General features: G+C 45.1%; 1 long non-coding RNA gene across 1 annotated transcript in view; it reads left to right on the plus strand.

Moving 5' to 3' along the window:
* The first annotated feature begins 3,391 nt into the window (after positions 1-3,391).
* Positions 3,392-17,866, plus strand: part of LOC126019113 (uncharacterized) — a 66,495-nt gene continuing 52,020 nt past the window's right edge. Inside the window, exon 1 of the long non-coding RNA XR_007498927.1 lies at positions 3,392-3,537. This is a non-coding gene — a long non-coding RNA (uncharacterized LOC126019113). The remainder of the gene's footprint in view (positions 3,538-17,866) is intronic.

Raw genomic sequence — 17,866 nt, forward strand, 5'->3', positions numbered from 1 at the left:
GTCTGCCTGGAAGGTAGAGGGGCGTGGCCTACATGCAGCGTTCAGGCCTGGGATTGGTCCAAAGTCGCAGGGGTGTGTCCTAGGGCGAGGGGCATGGCCTAGAATCAGCGTTCAGGCCTGGGATTGGTCCAAAGTCGTGGAGGCGACCGCTGGAAGGGGCGTGGTCTGCTGGCCCTATATAAGCGGAGGGGCCCGCGTTCCCTGGATGTCAGAGTCCTGCTCAGCACCTGAGTCTGCAGGTTGGTCGGAGCTTCCCTTGTCGGTCCCAGGAGGCCTTGGACAGGCAGCCGGTCTTGGGGCTGCGGGATGGCGCCTCTCCGGCTCCCGCTCCTGCTCCTGGTTCTTCTTCTCTCCGAGGTGAGCCCAGCCCGGAGGCGTCGGGACGGGGCCTGGCCGGGAGGAGCCCCGGTCCCCGAGCCCGCCGCGATCTCGCCCCGGGATGCCTCGCGTGGGTCCGGGGAGCGGGAGTCCCGGCAGGGTGCGGGGCGAGGACGGTCCCGGGCGGTGCCAGGGCCGGGCGAGGCCGCGTCCCGGGAGGGGAAGGCAGAGGGGCCCCGCCCGTTCCTCGAAGCTTCTCCCGGTTGCTAAAATCACGGGTCCCTGCTCGGGGAGAAGCTTTCCTTAAAAAAAAAAACTTAATTGATTGATTGATTGGATTTTGGGTCCCACCAAAGGGCTACTCCGGGCTCTGCACTCAGAAATCGCCCCTGACGGGGCCGGAGCGAGAGAGCATGGAGGTAGGGCGTTTGCTTGCCTTGCATGCAGAAGGTCGGTGGTTCGGATCCCGGCACCCACAGGGTCCCCGAGCCTGCCAGGAGCGATTTCTGCGCGGAGAGCCAGGAGGAACCCGTGAGCGGAGCCGGGTGTGGCCCAAAAAGAAAAAAGAAATTGCCCCTGGCAGGCTGGGGACCCGATGGGATGTTGGGGAGCGGACCCAGCTCGCTCCAGAGCTGACCGTGTGCTAGGCAAAGGCCCTGCTGCTGTGCGAACTCTCTGGGCCCAGGGAGAAACTTTCCCCCGGCATCTCTCGCACCTCCAGGAGTCATTGTGCTCCTGATTACTCGTCAGTACGTGTGTGTGTGCCTCTTGTGTGTCTGTGTGTGTGTGTCTGTAAATCTGTGTGTAAGAGACCAAAACTGCTGGGCCACAGATGCCTGGCTCCCATTGAACACGCAGAAGAGTCAGTTTCCATTGCAGCACAGCAGGGAGGGTGCTGACCCAGGGTTCAATCCCTGGCATTCCATGAGGTCCCCAATCCTCTCAAGGAGGGATCCCTGAGTACAGACCAGGGGGAAGCCCTGAGCACTGCTGGTGAGGCCCAGAAGACAAAAACAAATACAGCTTATGCCCATGAAGCAGACAGTTAAACGGCACGTGGGAGGGGAAAGGAACCAGCTAGGGAGAAGGTGGTGGCCTCAAGTTCGTCTCACCTCCTCTCAATGAGGAATGAAAAACATAGCTGCGGGCCAAGCGAGTACAGGCAGGTAGCTTCCTGTGACCCTGTGTCTTCCAGTGTCCTGCCCATGACATTAAGTTAGGTCAGGAGACCGATGGATGTGGCCCTGGTGTGGCGGAGGGAAGTGTCTGCTGCCATTCAGATCAGGGGCGCAGAGTCTGGCAAGGACAGGGCTGTGCTCCTAGGGCTGTCGGGAGAGTGAGCGCCAGGGCCAGAGAAATCCCCCACCAAAGCGCAAAGTGCCACAAGTACGTACGTGGCCAGGTGCAAAGAACAGAAGAAAACAAGTCAGAATGTGGACACTTGGGAGGGATGTGTGTGGACATATTCAATACAGACATGAATGTGCAATTCAAACATGCAAGCACACTGAACAGAACCTGGGTATACACGCAGGGACGTTGACTCATATGTTCCTTCCGTGTTTGTGTTCATTGGTTAGGCCCCGCCCTATGGCCACAGGAGCTGTTTGGGCTCTGCTCAGGCCTGATTCTGATTCAGGCACATGGGACTCCCCACAGGACTGGTGGGGTGCCAGACAGTGATCCCCTGTCCAGGTTCTTGACAATGTAGAGAAACACACCCAGACTCTGCCATCTCCCAGGCCTTGCACCCCTGGCCCTGACTGGTGATGGCACTGGTCAGTGACACCCCGCCCCCTCCATGCCTTGGAATCTGTTGGGTCCCATAGACGCTGCCTTCTCCAAGTACCCTGGAGTAGGGTACCAAATATGGGCCCAGTGCCCTGCCGATCCACGCCCACGAGTAAGTGGGTGCCGTCTGCTCTGTGTGTGGGTCTCTGCAGACAGCACCTTCACTGTGGCCCCTCCTACGGCTGTTCCCTCTTCTGCCTGGACCCTGGTTAAGGCCAGACCCCCTTCCTTGAATCTGGGCTAAAGCTGTCCCTCTGCTTGAAGGTGCCCTTGGCAGCCTCTGGGCAAGAAGAAAATGAAGTGAAGGATGATGTCAGCTACCAGCTCGGTCCAGCTGGTGAGTCCCCCAGGGGCCTGTGAGAGGGAAGCGAGGCCTCAGCTCTACAGATGCCCGCCCACTGCCATCCCACCCAAGGAGTCTGTCCCTACTTGCAGGGACCTGGCCACAGCCCCACCACCTCCTGCAAGCCATGATTTTGGGGGGGAGCATCAGGGAGGGGCCAACATCTTCATTTCTGGACACACATGGGTTAATTTCAGTCCCAAACCTTCCGAGGAGAGGGTGGGGCCCACATTGCCTTCTTGAGTGGTGTCTTTGGAGAGCGGGTGGCACGTAGCAGGTGGCACAGGCCCGGTTCCCCTCTTCCTCCCACCCAGGCCAACCTGTCATCAATGGGTACATATGTGACAGGTGCCCAAGCAGAACCAAGAGAAAGGTCTGGAGTATTAGAAAGCAGGGGAGGACTTTGGCCTTGCAAGCCATTGACCACCTAATGCCCACCCCCACCCCCAGTTCCTGCCCGGATGGATCCCTGAGCACCACTGGGTATGGCCGAAAAAGCAAAAATACAGAAAGAAAAATATACTGCCTGTGGCCTGTGGGCCCAGCCTTGGCCCAAGCACTAGGAAACAGTTCTACTGTGGCATAACCCAGTGTCCCCGGAGTGTGGTGCGTCGGCTGTCTCAGCAGCACCTAGCCCAGCCCTAGGGACTCATGTGCGTGGGTGAGTCAGAAGGGGGTGAGGTCCTTACAGGCCTCTGAAACAATGAGGCAGGGGCAGAGACAGCTCCTATGGCAGGGAGCTGTCATTAGGGGTAGGGAGCACCTCAGGGTGTGGAAGCTTGGCCTTGTTCACCCGGCACCACAACTGTGGGGTTCTTTGTAGGCGCACAGGAATGATCCGGGGAGTCTGAGGCCCTGACCCGCCATGGCCTGGCCCCTCATTTACTCACCACCTCTCTCTCTCTCTCTCTCTCAGGTCACAGGATCGATTCTGTCTCCCTCTCAGCCTCCACCAGTCAAGAGGAGTGTGACAAGGACTATTTCAAAGACCGAGATTCCCCGGAGATGTGTCAAAAATGCAGCAGGTACTGCAGAGGGAGCTGCTGGGTCTGGCCCCTTCATCTCGTGGACTTGGGGGTATGAAAGTGAGTGTGCACATGTGAACACACGCATGTCAGCATGCTCAACAGCACACATGCATCACCCTGTCCCCCTAGATTCTAACAATGCCACGGACTAGACGCCTGAATGCCAGCCTTGGAGGGACTTGGGGCAGAAACTTTCTCCTCTTCTGTCTCCTCGACTTCTCAGCCTTGGTGGAAGCGTCTCTTCAGCCTCTGCCTCTTTCTGTCTCCATGGAACATCATGATGCATGTCCTGGGTCTCTGGCTTCTCTGCTTTTCACTGCCTGTATGCAAAGTTCCCTCCACAGCAAGACTCAGGTCAGACCCTGGGGTCAACCTGATCCAGTAGATCTACGAAGACCGTACTGTCTGCACATGTAGAACCAGTGAGGACCTGTTGTATTAATTATTAATTATAAAGTCCTGGAGGTGCATGGATGGATGGGACCTTTTCCTGCCCGGCGCCTGCAGCCCCTATGTCCTAGCAGGTCTGTTGGTTCAGGATAACGGTGAGGAAATGATCCACAGCAGTCTGCTGAAGTTCCAGGAGACATAAAGTTTTGTTACAAGGTCCTAACCACCATGTGCATTTTTCTCGATGGCATCTAAGATGATCAACTTCTAGGCACCCAACCGATGTTCTCTACCTGCTGTGATTCTCTGCTCCATCTTCTCTACTCTCCCGCTGAGGCAACCCCTTTGGATTTTTGTTTTGTTTTGTTCTGGGGCCACACCCGACAGCACTCTGGGGTTACTCCTGGCTCTCTGCTCAGAAATCACTCTTAAAAAAGAAAAAAAATAATCATTGGAGCCTACGCGGTGGCGCTAGAGGTAAGGTGTCTGCCTTGCCAATGCTAGCTTAGGACGGACCATGGTTCGATTCCCCAGCGTCCCATATGGTTCCCCAAGCCAGGAGCGACTTTGAGCGCATAGCCAGGAGTAACCCCTGAGCGTCAAATGGTGTGGCACCCCCCCCCCAAAAAAAAAAAAAACACTCCTGGCAGGCAAGGGGGACCATATATAGGATGCCGGGTATTTGAACCCCTACCCCTGTGCTATCTCTCGAGCCCTGAGGCGACCCCTTAGCTGCCAACCACAGACTCCTCGCATCCAGGTAAGATAAACAGGAAGTTGGGGGAGGGGTTACGAGAACCCTTCCTCAAGTTCTAGGTGGGGTGTCTTGGGAAAGTGTTGTCTTATATATCACCAAAAGGAGTTAGTTAGCCTGGAAGCCAGTTAGGAAGCCTGGAAAAAGCAGCTGAAAGGGAGACAGAGGCCGGGAGAGCCAGAAGGAGTAGAGAAGTAGCTGCTAGAAAAAGGCTTAGCATAGAAGCCATGTGAGGAAATGTATGTGTTAGGTTAGAACCGTGAAATAAAGCTGGCTGACTCCTGGAATCTGACTGCTTTGTGAATCTCTTCGCCCTCACCTTGCAACCTTCAGACTGGCTAAGCCATAGGGGCTGTGGGAGCCGGGTCGAGCCCAGAAAGGCCTCGCCATCCACAAACCAACCCTAGGACTCTTTATTTTATTTTAAAACAATAAATGGTGCTCGAACCTTGGACTGACTTCAACCCTGGACCCAAGAAGAAGACCTCAGCGATGGTGAGTGCTAATTGTGACCTGACCCTTTGGTGGATTATCCCCATGACAGCCCCCTCGAGCTGAACTGAATCTGTTCTGCCTTTTACTGGAACATCCGTGAACATGGCTCCTTTTCTGAATGGCTTCATGTTGCTCTGGTCTATCTTTCTGCATTTCTTACTGTGAACCGTACGTGCCAGGCTCTGTAGAGATTCTCCTGCACACGTTCCACAAGAAGGGGAAAGAGTTGACGACTGTGGGCAGCATCCCAAATGCCACTGCCTACCATCTTTCCTCTATGAGAGGTGCCTTTTATGAGAATTTCAAGCCCCTAACTTGCAGCAGCCTATCGAGGAGATCCCAGCAGCTTAACACAGAAGGTGATGAGGGAGAAGTTGGAGGACCCAAGAGCAGGTGAAGATAGGCTGAGAAGAAGCAGCTTTGAGAACTTCCTGCACCTGGGTTACCTCCAAAAAAGTCAACTTTTTTCTAGGTTAATCTTTTTTTTTTTTTTTGGTTTTTGGGCCACACCCGGCAGTGCTCAGGGGTTCCTCCTGGCTGTCTGCTCAGAAATAGCTCCTGGCAGGCACGGGGACCATATGGGACACTGGGATTCGAACCAACCACCTTAGGTCCTGGGTCAACTACTTGCTAGGCAAACACTGCTGTGCTATCTCTCCGGGCCCCTAGGCTAAACTTTTGACTATTTGCATCGGTCATTGTCTTGCTACTTAAATTGTGTTTTATCGCAGGAGTGATAGCACAGCGTGCAAGCAGCCGATCCAGGACCAAAGGTGGTTGGTTCGAATCCCGGTGTCCCATATGGTCCCCGTGCCTGCCAGGAGCTATTTCTGAGTAGACAGCCAGGAGTAACCCCTGAGCACCGCCGGGTGTGGCCCAAAAAAAAAAAAAAAAAAAAAACTTGAAAAAAAAATTGTGTTTTATCTCTGTGTATTGGGGTTTTTTTTTTTGTTTGTGTGGGGGGAGGTCAAACCCCTTGTTGATGGTCTCCAAGTCTAAGAATGACTCCCAGAATGATAAATTGAATCCCATTCTTCCGTTCCCCCTTTTGAGGGAGACTTTGATAATAATATCCGAAGTGAATAATCAACGAATGCAAAAGATTAGGGGAACAAAGGTTCAGCAAAGAAAGTCTTTTGTCAGTTGCAGCCAGCTCCAAAAAGCAAACTGAACAAGCAGTCAGTTCTGGCAAAAAACAGCTCCCTATGCCTCCCCAACAAGCTATTTATTTGTTTCCTTAATCACCCCCACCTGGAAGATCCAGGTGGGATGACAGGCAAAAACATTATTACAACAATCACACAACAATTCCCCCTTTTTTGTAAGCAAACAATAATAGTATACAATACAATAATAATATACAATACAACACTACATAATTACAATTACAAAACTTTTTTTTTTTTTTTTTTGGTTTTTGGGCCACATCCGTTTGACGCTCAGGGGTTACTCCTGGCTATGTGCTCAGAAATCGCCCCTGGCTTGGGGGGACCATATGGGACGCCGAGGGATCAAACCGCGGTCCTTCCTTGGCTAGCGCTTGCAAGGCAGACACTTTACCTCCAGCGCCACCTACCCGGCCCCACAATTACAAAACTTTAATGAAATATAAAATACTATAAAATTAAAAACATTAATTTCAATTAATTAAAAACATTTAATTACACTAATCATAAATTAAATATACTTTAAAAGATTTTAGTCATAAAAAATACAAATATATAAGTTAAAAAAAATTTTACCAGGTTCAAAGTTACTCTCAAAAAATAAGGAGTATCGAACTCCTAAAAGTCCAATCAAAGACATTTGATGAATCAGGAAAGACAAGTTGTAACTTGATATAGAACACAGCATTGGAACAGTTAATGATGTATTCCTCAGTTCGATATCAGGAGGCTTGCAATTGTGATGAGATTCCTACAAATAAAACGTTAAGAACTAGGAAGAAAAGATGAATTGTAAGAAATAATAAATTAAGGCATAAAGTGTCAGGAAAAGAAAACCATAAACAAAAATTCCAAAACCGATAAACATGCAAATACATACTATACAAAATTATGGGAATAACACTCATTTATAATTGCCAAAAATATCTATTAGACAGGAATCAAAATAAAGCCAAAGAAAAAATTTGAACTGAATCAAAAAAAGAAAAAACACATTGAAAATACAATAATGAAAAAACTGTTTAAATAAATATTTCAAAATAACAAAAAATTATAGTAACGAAAGAAAAAACTTTTTAAATCAAAGTCAAGTAAATCTAAATGATCAAGAATTTCATGTACAACATGACCATAAAATTCCATAAGGCAAATATGAAACAATAAATATATTATAATCAGTCATCAATAATGAGCATTGTGAACAGTCTACCCAAAATTATGGTTATATCAAAACTATAATTATACCTCCATCTCAAAATCTATGTTGAGAGCAATAAAACACTGATGTTACAATGAAAAGTCAAAAGTTGCCAAATGAACATATATCGATACACAATCATAAAGCAACATTAACATGATTAAGAATCTTTCATATAGGTCTTAAGTAACATCAATATATTGCAAAATCTTCTAATTAATAGTAACCTAAAACAATACTGAAATTAAGGCATAAATACATCATACAAACAACCACAATGGGGGTTCATCGTATTCATTCCTATTAAGGAATCATACCTAAACATGATCAGTAAAACATCAATGATAATAGACAAATAAAGGAAATGATCATTAAGTATTCATAGATCTCTGAGAAATATAAAACAAGATATATGCTGCTGTAGATTTTACCGATGCAATAGGGATTTTCTTGATCTTCTTATCAAAATTGATCCAATACTGTTCTGTGGCAATTTTACAATATGAAGTACAATGTCCATAATGAACTTGACCAAAATGATTTGATACTGATGATAAATTATATTTTTCAATCTTGTTATTATCTTCTTGAGTGAATTCTGCTAAATTGAGGTCTTCCAAAGGAAAATCCACATAAGTGTATAATTTTTTAATCTGTTTTCCATCAAAAACAAAACGTTTCAAATGAATTATCAATATGGGAGGTATTTTCCATAAATATGTTTTCTTTGAAAAATCCCTTTTAGTGTTGCAATTATAACAGTGAATTCTATTGTTATCTTTCAAATCTTCTTTAAAAAATTCAACAAGGCATTCCTGTAAAGTACATTTATCTGAAGACTTGATAGCCAGGGACAACTGAACAAATGTTTCATAAACCTCAGACTTTTGGTAACATGTAAGACACTGTAGTATAGATTTAAACTGTCTTTGAAAGGTATCATAGATAATAGATTTGCAAGCTCTAAATTGTTCATATTTATCATTGTCTATAAAGTGTACAGTTTCATCTGTTATTGAATTTTTAAGCAAATCTTGATGTAGTCCTTCTATAAGAAACATTAATAATTCGTGAGGATCCTGTTGGTTGTGTACAGCAAATTGGTCATTGAGTAAACTTATTGTTGCTTTGAAGCTTTCAGGATTGAAATAATTATGGCATCCATTTCCCATGATTTTGATAAGATGACCAAATTCATCTGCTAATTTACCTTTATGTCCCTTTGGATTTTCTCTGTTAATATCTTTTTTATAATGATCTTGATAAAAATACTGAGTCAAGTCTGTAATATTATACAAGCATTACAATATTGAATTCATGTAACATGAGTTACCCAAATTTTGTAATCCAGTGAAAACAGGTTTCTGTTTTTCTGTTTGTAGTCCAGACTGTAAGGATTTTTCACTTTTGTCAGATTCACTGAGAATATGAGGTATGAAAGTTGATCCCTCGGGGCCGGGCGGTGGCGCTAAAGGTAAAGTGCCTGCCTTACCTATGCTAGCCTTGGACGGACCGTGGTTCGATCCCCCTGCGTCCCATATGGTCCCCCAAGCCAGGAGCAACTTCTGAGCACATAGCCAGGAGTAACCCCTGAGCGTTACTGGGTGTGGCCCAAAAAACCAAAAAAAAAAAAAAAAAAAGAAAGTTGATCCCTCGCTTACTTTCCCAGTCACCTCAGCAGCACCACAACTGTCAATATCTTGAGCACTCTGTACTTGATGTGGAGAGGAATCTATAGTCCTAGCAACCTGACCTTGATCATCAGTGCCAGTCCGATTTCTAACGAGGCGCAAGGGGACCCAAAATTTCTTAGGAGGGTTGTCATTTGTAGAAACATAAGCATAACCCCTCCCTCTCAAGAGGAGATAACCAGCAATCCATTTTTTATCCTCTTTTATCCAAATTGGAATATTTGTTGTTTCTTGTCTCTGATTATCTTCTTTAAAATGTTTTTCCCCTGCTGTATAGCTCTCTCCCTGAGGTAAATTTAGATAATTTAGTGTAATGAGAGTCAAAGATAACAGCTCTGTTGGCATTAAACCTCTTTTTCTATTTTTTTGCAATTGAGTTTTCAGAGTTCTATGGGCTCTTTCCACAATTGCCTGTCCTTGACAATTGTGGGGAATTCCTTTAAGATGTTTTATCTGCCATTCATTACAAAAAAATTCAAGAGTTTTACTTATATAAGAGGGTCCATTATCAGTCTTAATAGAATACGGAATACCCATAACAGAAAAACATTGTAAAAGAAAACTGCAAACTGCCTTAGATTTTTGGGAAGACATAGGAATTGCCCAAATAAATCGAGAATATGTATCCACTACCACATGAAGGTATGGTTTTTTGGGAAATAAGTCTGTTTGAGTTACATCCATTTGCCACAATTCGTTAGACTGCAAGCCTCTTGGATTTGCTCCTGCTATATGGGTCTTTTGTGCTAGCGGGGCACATATGTTACATCTTTTTATAATTTCTCTCGCTTGCCTCCATGGAATTTGATAATTTACATGTAAACGACGAGCATTTGTGTGTAAGGCTGAATGCTCCTCTACAGGTAATTTAAATATAGGCATTGCCAACAAATCAGCAGTTTTATTTCCTTGAGCCATTGGCCCTGGAAGGCCTGAATGAGCTCTAATATGTGTGATGAAGATAGGTTCAGTTCTTTTCTGAATAAGTGTTGTAACTTTTTTAATAAATTCTGTATAATAGGACTATGAGAATTGAGGGAGGCAGTGGCTATCACTGGGCATAAATTTACAACATATAAAGAATCAGAAACGACATTCATGGCTTCAGATACATTTTCTTTTTTTTGGGGGGGGGGGCCACACCCGGCGGTGCTCAGGGGTTACTCCTGGCTGTCTGCTCAGAAATTGCTCCTGGCATGCACGGGGGACCATATGGGACACCGGGATTCGAACCAACCACCTTTGGTCCTGGATTGGGTGCTTGCAAGGCAAACGCCGCTGTGCTATCTCTCCGGGCCCTCAGATACATTTTCCAATAGATAAATTAACGTTGCTAATTCAACTTTCTGTGCAGACTTATATTTGGTTTCTATTGTTATGTTCATATTTTCTCCGGTTATTCCACCCCGTCCCCCACTTGATCCATCTACATAAAAAACTTTTGCATTGGGAATAGGAGAATCCCTCACAATTGAAGAGATAACAAACTGAGTCTTTTTCAAAAAGTCCCAGGTCTTTCCTTTTGGATAATGAGAAGAAATCTCTCCTGTAAAATCTGAGAGAGCCCTTTGAAGAGATTCATTAAGATGCAATATTAACTCAATTTCCTTTTTTGGTATTGGCAATACTATTATATCTGGATCAAAACCTAACAAAGATATTGATCTGAGTCTTGCTTTGATAATTCTGAGATTAGTTGCAGGTAAGATATCACAGACTGGGGCCCGGAGAGATAGCACAGCGGTGCTTGCCTTGCAAGCAGCCAATCCAGAACCTAAGGTGGTTGGTTCGAATCCCGGTGTCCCATATGGTCCCCCGTGCCTGCCAGGAGCTATTTCTGAGCAGACAGCGAGTAGTAACCCCTGAGCACCGCCGGGTGTGACCCAAAAACCAAAAAATAAAATAAAATAAAATAAAATAAAATGTCTAAAAAAAAAAAAAAAAAAAAAAAGATATCACAGACTGAGGCTGTTTGTTATGTAAATACACCCATTCCAAAGGACCAGCCTGTTGCATTAAAGCCGCAGTAGGTGTTTCTTTTGTAGGGAAAATTAATAAAAATACCTTCTCTCCAGGGATAAATCTTAAGAGAAATGATTTTTGCAGTCTGTTCAAGAAAATGTCCAATTCATTTTTAGCAGCTTGTGTTAAATTTCTGGGACTGTCTAATGCAGGATTACCTTCCAAAGTTTTAAACAGATTAAACAGCTCTGCATTTGAGATTCCTAGCACTGGGCGGAGCCAATTTACATCACCCAAAAGTTTCTGAAAGTCATTAAGCGTTTTAAGGTTCTCTTTTTTTTTTTTTTTTTTTTTTTTTGGTTTTTGGGCCACACCCTGTGACGCTCAGGGGTTACTCCTGGCTATGCGCTCAGAAGTTGCTCCTGGCTTCTTGGGGGACCATATGGGACGCCGGGGGATCGAACCGCGGTCCGTCCTAGGCTAGCGCAGGCAAGGCAGGCACCTTACCTCCAGCGCCACCGCCCGGCCCCAGGTTCTCTTTTTTTATGGAAATTTTTTGTGGACGTATTGATGTTCTGTCCAAAATAAAGCCCAAGTATTGATATGGTGGCATGGTCTGTATTTTTTCTAAAGCTATTTTCAGTCCTGCCATTTGCAAACAATTGATCACATAAGCATATAATTTCTGTAAATCTGTTTCATTTTTCATTGTAATTAAAATATCATCCGTGTAATGATAAATTATAGCTTGTGGAAATCTTTCACGAGCAGGGCTCAAAATTTTGTCCACAAAATACTGACACATAGTTGGTGAATTTAGCATGCCCTGAGGGAGAACAGTCCATTGAAAACGCCTGCAAGGGTGAGTATTATTAATAGAAGGAACTGAGAATGCAAAACGGTGTTTATCATCTGGGTGAATAGGAATATGATAGAAACAGTCTTTCAAGTCAATTATAATTAGTGGCCATTCCTTAGGGATTACTACAGGTGATGGTAAACCTGTCTGTAATTTTCCCATAGGTACCATAGATAAATTCACAGCTCTCAGATCCATTAACAATCTCCATTTACCAGATTTCTTTTTTATGGTAAATACAGGTGAATTCCATTGAGAAAACGAAGGCTCAATATGTCCTAATTTTAGCTGTTCTTCCACTAATTCTGTCAGCACCTTTAATTTATCAGTTTTAAGGGGCCACTGGCCTATCCAAATTGGTTCATCAGATTTCCATTTTATTTTTATTGGTGCTGGGGGTTTTCTGGCAGTGGCCCCTACCAAAAATTTTTGGTTTTTAATTCAGGAGAAGGTTCAGGCTCACCTTGAGCTAATGGAATATGGAATTCTGCCTTCCATTGTTTATGCAAATCACGGCCCCATAGGGATGGTGAGAATGGGCCCACATGAGGTCTGATTATAGCCTTTTGATTTTCTGGGCCATAAAATACCATGGTTCTTGTGCTTAACAAACAAGAACTCAGGCCTCCTATTCCTTTTAATGAATATGGAATTTCTTGCAGAGACCAATTTTTTGGCCATTCTTTATCAGAAATTACAGTGACCTGAGCACCTGTGTCTATCATGCCACTGAAGAATTGCCCTTTTATATTAAGTTTAATCATTGGATTTTCATCTTTACATTTAGTAATCAGAGCCACTAATGGGTTTTTGGCAGCCCCTGGATCTGTGCTTCCAAAACCTCCAGTTCTTATTTTATCTGAAGTCCCAAATTTAACATAAGGTATTATTACTATTTGGGCAATTGTCTCCCCTTTTTTGAAAGTCCAAGTAACTGGCACATTGATAACTACAATAATTTCTCCCTTTGAATCTGAATCAATAACACCTGTGGTTACTGATATACCTTTTATATTAAGGGAACTTCTGCCCAGAATCAAACCCATTGTATCTGGGGGTGGTGGTCCCACTATGCCTGTGTGTAACATATAAGGGCATTCTCCTGGGTAAATTGTAATGTCCACTGGGCAAGTTATATCAAGCCCAGCACTGCCCACAGTGGCATGTGTTAATTCATTAATTGAGATTAATCTTCTTGGGCTGGGTTGGGGAGAATTATGGTTTGATGACTTTGCCCCTGATTTGTAAGGGCCTGGGGATTGGCCCTGTACACGTTTCCCTGTTTTTTAATTGTAGATCCTAGAGGAACTGAATTTAACAAAAGACGGCAATTCCTTTTAATATGCCCTTGTTTTCCACAATGGTAACAGGCAAATTGTCTCCTAGGGTTTGTATTAAAAGTTCTTCCTATGTTATTATTATGGTGATTTCCAGATCTACAGTCTTTCACCCAGTGGTAACCCTTATTACATTTTGGGCAGAGACCTGGGTTTCGGGCAAGTTTTTGTCCCCTTTGGTAAAGAGGTATATTTCCTTTAGTAATTGCAAAGGTTTGCACCTGATCTGAATTTACTAATGAATGGGGTATATCATAAACATTCCTACATGCATATAAAAATTCACTTAAATCAGCTTTTTCCTGCAACGGAGCCAATACCAATTCGCAAGCTGAATTAGCATTATGATAAGCCAAACATTTTTCTAGAAATTTCTTCACCTCATTTTTTTTTTTAAATAATTTTTGGGCCACACCCTGTGAGGCTCAGGGGTTACTCCTGGCTATGCGCTCAGAAGTTGCTCCTGGCCTCTTGGGGGACCATATGGGACGCCGGGGGATCGAACCGCGGTCCGTCCTAGGCTAGCGCAGGCAAGGCAGGCACCTTACCTCCAGCGCCACCACCCGGCCCCACCTCATCATTTTTAACTTGTATTTTTAAAGCATCTTTAAGTTTAGCCACAAATTCTACATAAGGCTCTTGGGGACCTTGGATGATTCTTAAAAAGGTTCCCTCACCAGTACTGTTAGTATCAATTCTTTCCCCTCAGATAATGCAATGTCTTTAATTATTTTTGAGATTTCCTTTGGTAAAGCCGCTTGTGTCTGTATATCTGAATATTGATTTTCTCCCATTAATAATTCATATGAGAGACTAACCCCTGCCACTCGTTTTTTGGTTCCTTCTGGACTATATAGTTTGGATTTCACACCCTCTGCATATAACATTTCCCATTCAGTTCGCTGTTTAGATGGCAGGCATATTTCAGCAAGTTTTTTAAAGTCATGCAGAGTCCAAATTGATTTTCGACACCACATGCTTAGTACCTCCTGACAATATGAAGAGGTAGCCCCAAATTCTTTACATGCTTTCTTAAACCGTTCCACATCCTCCATTTCAAGAGGTTCATAATTTGAAACATATACTGTTTGAAATGGAGTTGAGGCTGGATTAGCAGAAGTACCTTGCACAGGACTCTGATGCCTGACGTGTGGAATACTAGAATGTGGTTCATTGCCTGAGTTGGCACTAACATGTGAGTCCATACTGTGAACAGAATCAGGACTTCCTTGTGGACTTAGCACTGGAGGCTGATCATCAGTGTCAAGATCTTGATTTGGATTATGAGTATCTAAATTACATGTCCGAGTAGATTTTTTACCTGCAAAAATACCTATACTTTTGCTGCCAGTGTTAGATTTATCAGCCTGTATCTTAGTCTGAATTTTCGTAGGAAAAAATTTTTTATTGTCCATACTGGTCATCACTTTACAATTTCCACATTGTCTATTTCTTAACCACCAGCCAATGCCTATGCATATGGTAGTCATATTAGCCAATACAGAAATTCCACAAACTACGACTAATGGAGACCACTCAAGCAATGCAAATATTGGAGTAGAAATTTTCGACTGAATTGTAAGCAGCAACCATCCAATGACAATGATATTTACTAGTATCAAACCAAGTGGTTTATATCCAAGCAGAGTAATACACTTGAGTAATGCCAAACCGATGTATTAATAACAGATGGCATAGTGAGCGTGAGTATCCATAATAACCATCCAAGGATCTCCAGAGGTAATTTCCAATAAAACATTTCACTTACAGTTCCAGAGGGTCCAGATTCACCTGTTCCGGGCGCCAAATGTGGGGGGAGGTCAAACCCCTTGTTGATGGTCTCCAAGTCTAAGAATGACTCCCAGAATGATAAATTGAATCCCATTCTTCCGTTCCCCCTTTTGAGGGAGACTTTGATATCCGACGTGAATAATCAACGAATGCAAAAGATTAGGGGAACAAAGGTTCAGCAAAGAAAGTCTTTTGTCAGTTGCAGCCAGCTCCAAAAAGCAAACTGAACAAGCAGTCAGTTCTGGCAAAAAACAGCTCCCTATGCCTCCCCAACAAGCTATTTATTTGTTTCCTTAATCACCCCCACCTGGAAGATCCAGGTGGGATGACAGGCAAAAACATTATTACAACAATCACACAACATTTTTGTTTTGTTTTGGGGCCACACCCGGCGTTGCTCAGGGGTTACTCCTGGCTGTCTGCTCAGAAATAGCTCCTGGCAGGCACAGGGGACCATATGGGACACCGGGATTCGAACCAACCACCTTTGGTCCCGGATCGGCTGCTTGCAAGGCAAACGCCACTGTGCTATCTCTCCAGGACCAATATATTGTTTTGTTTTATGCCTTACTGCAAACAAAAAAATTGTATCTACTTTTAATATTTGTTTGCACAATTCTGGGGAAATGCATTTTAGAGCTTTGAAAGTTCTCAGCTATTCTGGTGAATGTTTCCCAGTTGCTGTGCTATGTTGTGTGTCTTACATAATAGTTTTATACTCTGTTGTATCCCTGTTATAGACTTATCAATAATGCTTCTTTCATAATACAAAAAAGGTGGAGAACGTGGGTATCCCCTCCCCAAACTTCTTATGTATCTCACCTGAATGATCAGAACTGCCACACCTGGAATGGGTGGGTAGAGGAGTCTGCATGGGGGAGAGGGAGGGGAGAAGAAGGAGAGTTAGAGAGAGAAGTGGGGGGAGCCATCATCATCAGAGATTCAGCATCAGCAATTCAGTATCGTCAAAGAAGCAGCAGCAGTGGCATCACCAAAGAGAGTTGGTCAGCCTGGAAGCCAGTGAGGAAGCCTGGAAGAAGCGGCTGAAAGGGTGACAGGCAGAGAGAACCAGGAGGAGCAGAGAAGTGGCTTCTAGGAAAAGGCTTAGTATAGAGGCCATGTGAGGAGATGTGCATGTCGGTAGGGACCGTGAACTAAAGCTGGCTGACTCCTGGAACTTCATCCGACTGCTTTGGGAATCTCTCCGCCTTCACCCTGCAACCTTCAGACCGCCAGACCATAGGGACTGTGGGAGCCAGGTCGAGCCCAGAAAGGCCTCACTATTTCCACACCAATTCTAGGACTAATTAATTTTATATATATATGTATGTATGTATATATATATGTATGTATGTATGTATGTTGGTTTTTGGGTCACACCCGGCAGCGCTCAGGGATTACTCCTGGCTCTACACTCAGAAATCGCCCCTGGTAGGCTCAGGGGACCATATGGGATGCCGGGATTCAAACCACCAACCTTCTGCATGAAAGGCAAACACCTTACCTCCATGCTATCTCTCCAGCCCCTAATTAATTTATATTAAGACAACAGGAAAGGTGTTTGCAGCCAGTTAAAATAGGCTCATTGGAGGGTCCACTGCACCTACTGAGGCCAGAGGAGCCCCTGCCTTCAGGTCTGGACTGATCAGGGCTCTTCCTTTGGCCTTGGTAGAGCTGTGTCTGTCAGGTGCAGCCAAGTCAGGAATGGCCACGGGGGTGTTTCTAGTTTATCAGAGATTTCCTAGGCTTTGCCCTTGCTCAGCCAATCGGGTTCAGATCACCTGGGCAGTGTCCAAAGCCTGGTATATCTGGGTGCTGGGTTGTTCTCTTTCATTCCTTGAGCCATGAGTGGGAGGAAGGTGCTGTGGGAATGGATGAACAGGCAAGAGCTCAGCTTTTTTTTTTCTTTCTTCTGGATTGTAGCTGTGGAAATCTCCCCATCATTACTGAATGTTCTCCCACAAATGACAGAGTGTGTGGTAAGTATAGAGCCTGGGCAGGTAAGGTACCGTCCTGTTCCTAGGTCCAATGAGTCACCCTGGGTTAGGGTGGGTCAGTCTCAAGGGTATAATTCCTGCTTGTCTGCCCCCCCCATGTTAGAGCCATGGGCACAGATGCCCAGGGTGTGTTACCATGAAACCTCTTCCTGAGAATAGGACAGAACAGGCTAGCACATGAGGCCAAAGTGACCCATATTCTGCACCAGCCTGTCATCCCAGCTCAACTCACCAAGGTGCTGGGTGTCATCCCCTACCTTGTCTAAGATTGAGACCCCGGCTTTGTGTCCTCTGCCCTTGGGCCCCCTATGAAGATTTGGGGGTGCTAAGTGATTCACAGCCTTTGGGCCTGTGAAATGTTGGGGGGCCTCGCCCGTTGCCTTCTCTGGTCTGCAGCATCACATGGGCCCCTCCACCTCGTTCTCTGTGTTCCCTGAGCTGTAGTCACTGAGCACATGTTGGGGAGTCCTTGTCGAGTCTGGGCTCCCCTGGGCATGCGCATCCCCAAAGATGGGTGCATCCAGATGACCGGTGTCCTGTGGGAAGGACAGTCACATCCCGCTCCAATGTCTCTTGCTCCTAAGGCCAATTTGCTCACCTGATGCCACATTCTCGGACTGTCTCCTTCCAGGAAGTGCAGGAAACAGTCTTCCAGAGAGGCTTGTACTGGTGTTGTCTCTGCTGCTGTCGCTGGTGTGCGTGCTGCCGGTGGGGTTGGAAGATTATTTTTATTGTACAAAGAGAGG

Source organism: Suncus etruscus, chromosome 9, assembly GCF_024139225.1.
Source record: "Suncus etruscus isolate mSunEtr1 chromosome 9, mSunEtr1.pri.cur, whole genome shotgun sequence".
NCBI classification, from domain to species: Eukaryota; Metazoa; Chordata; class Mammalia; order Eulipotyphla; family Soricidae; genus Suncus; species Suncus etruscus.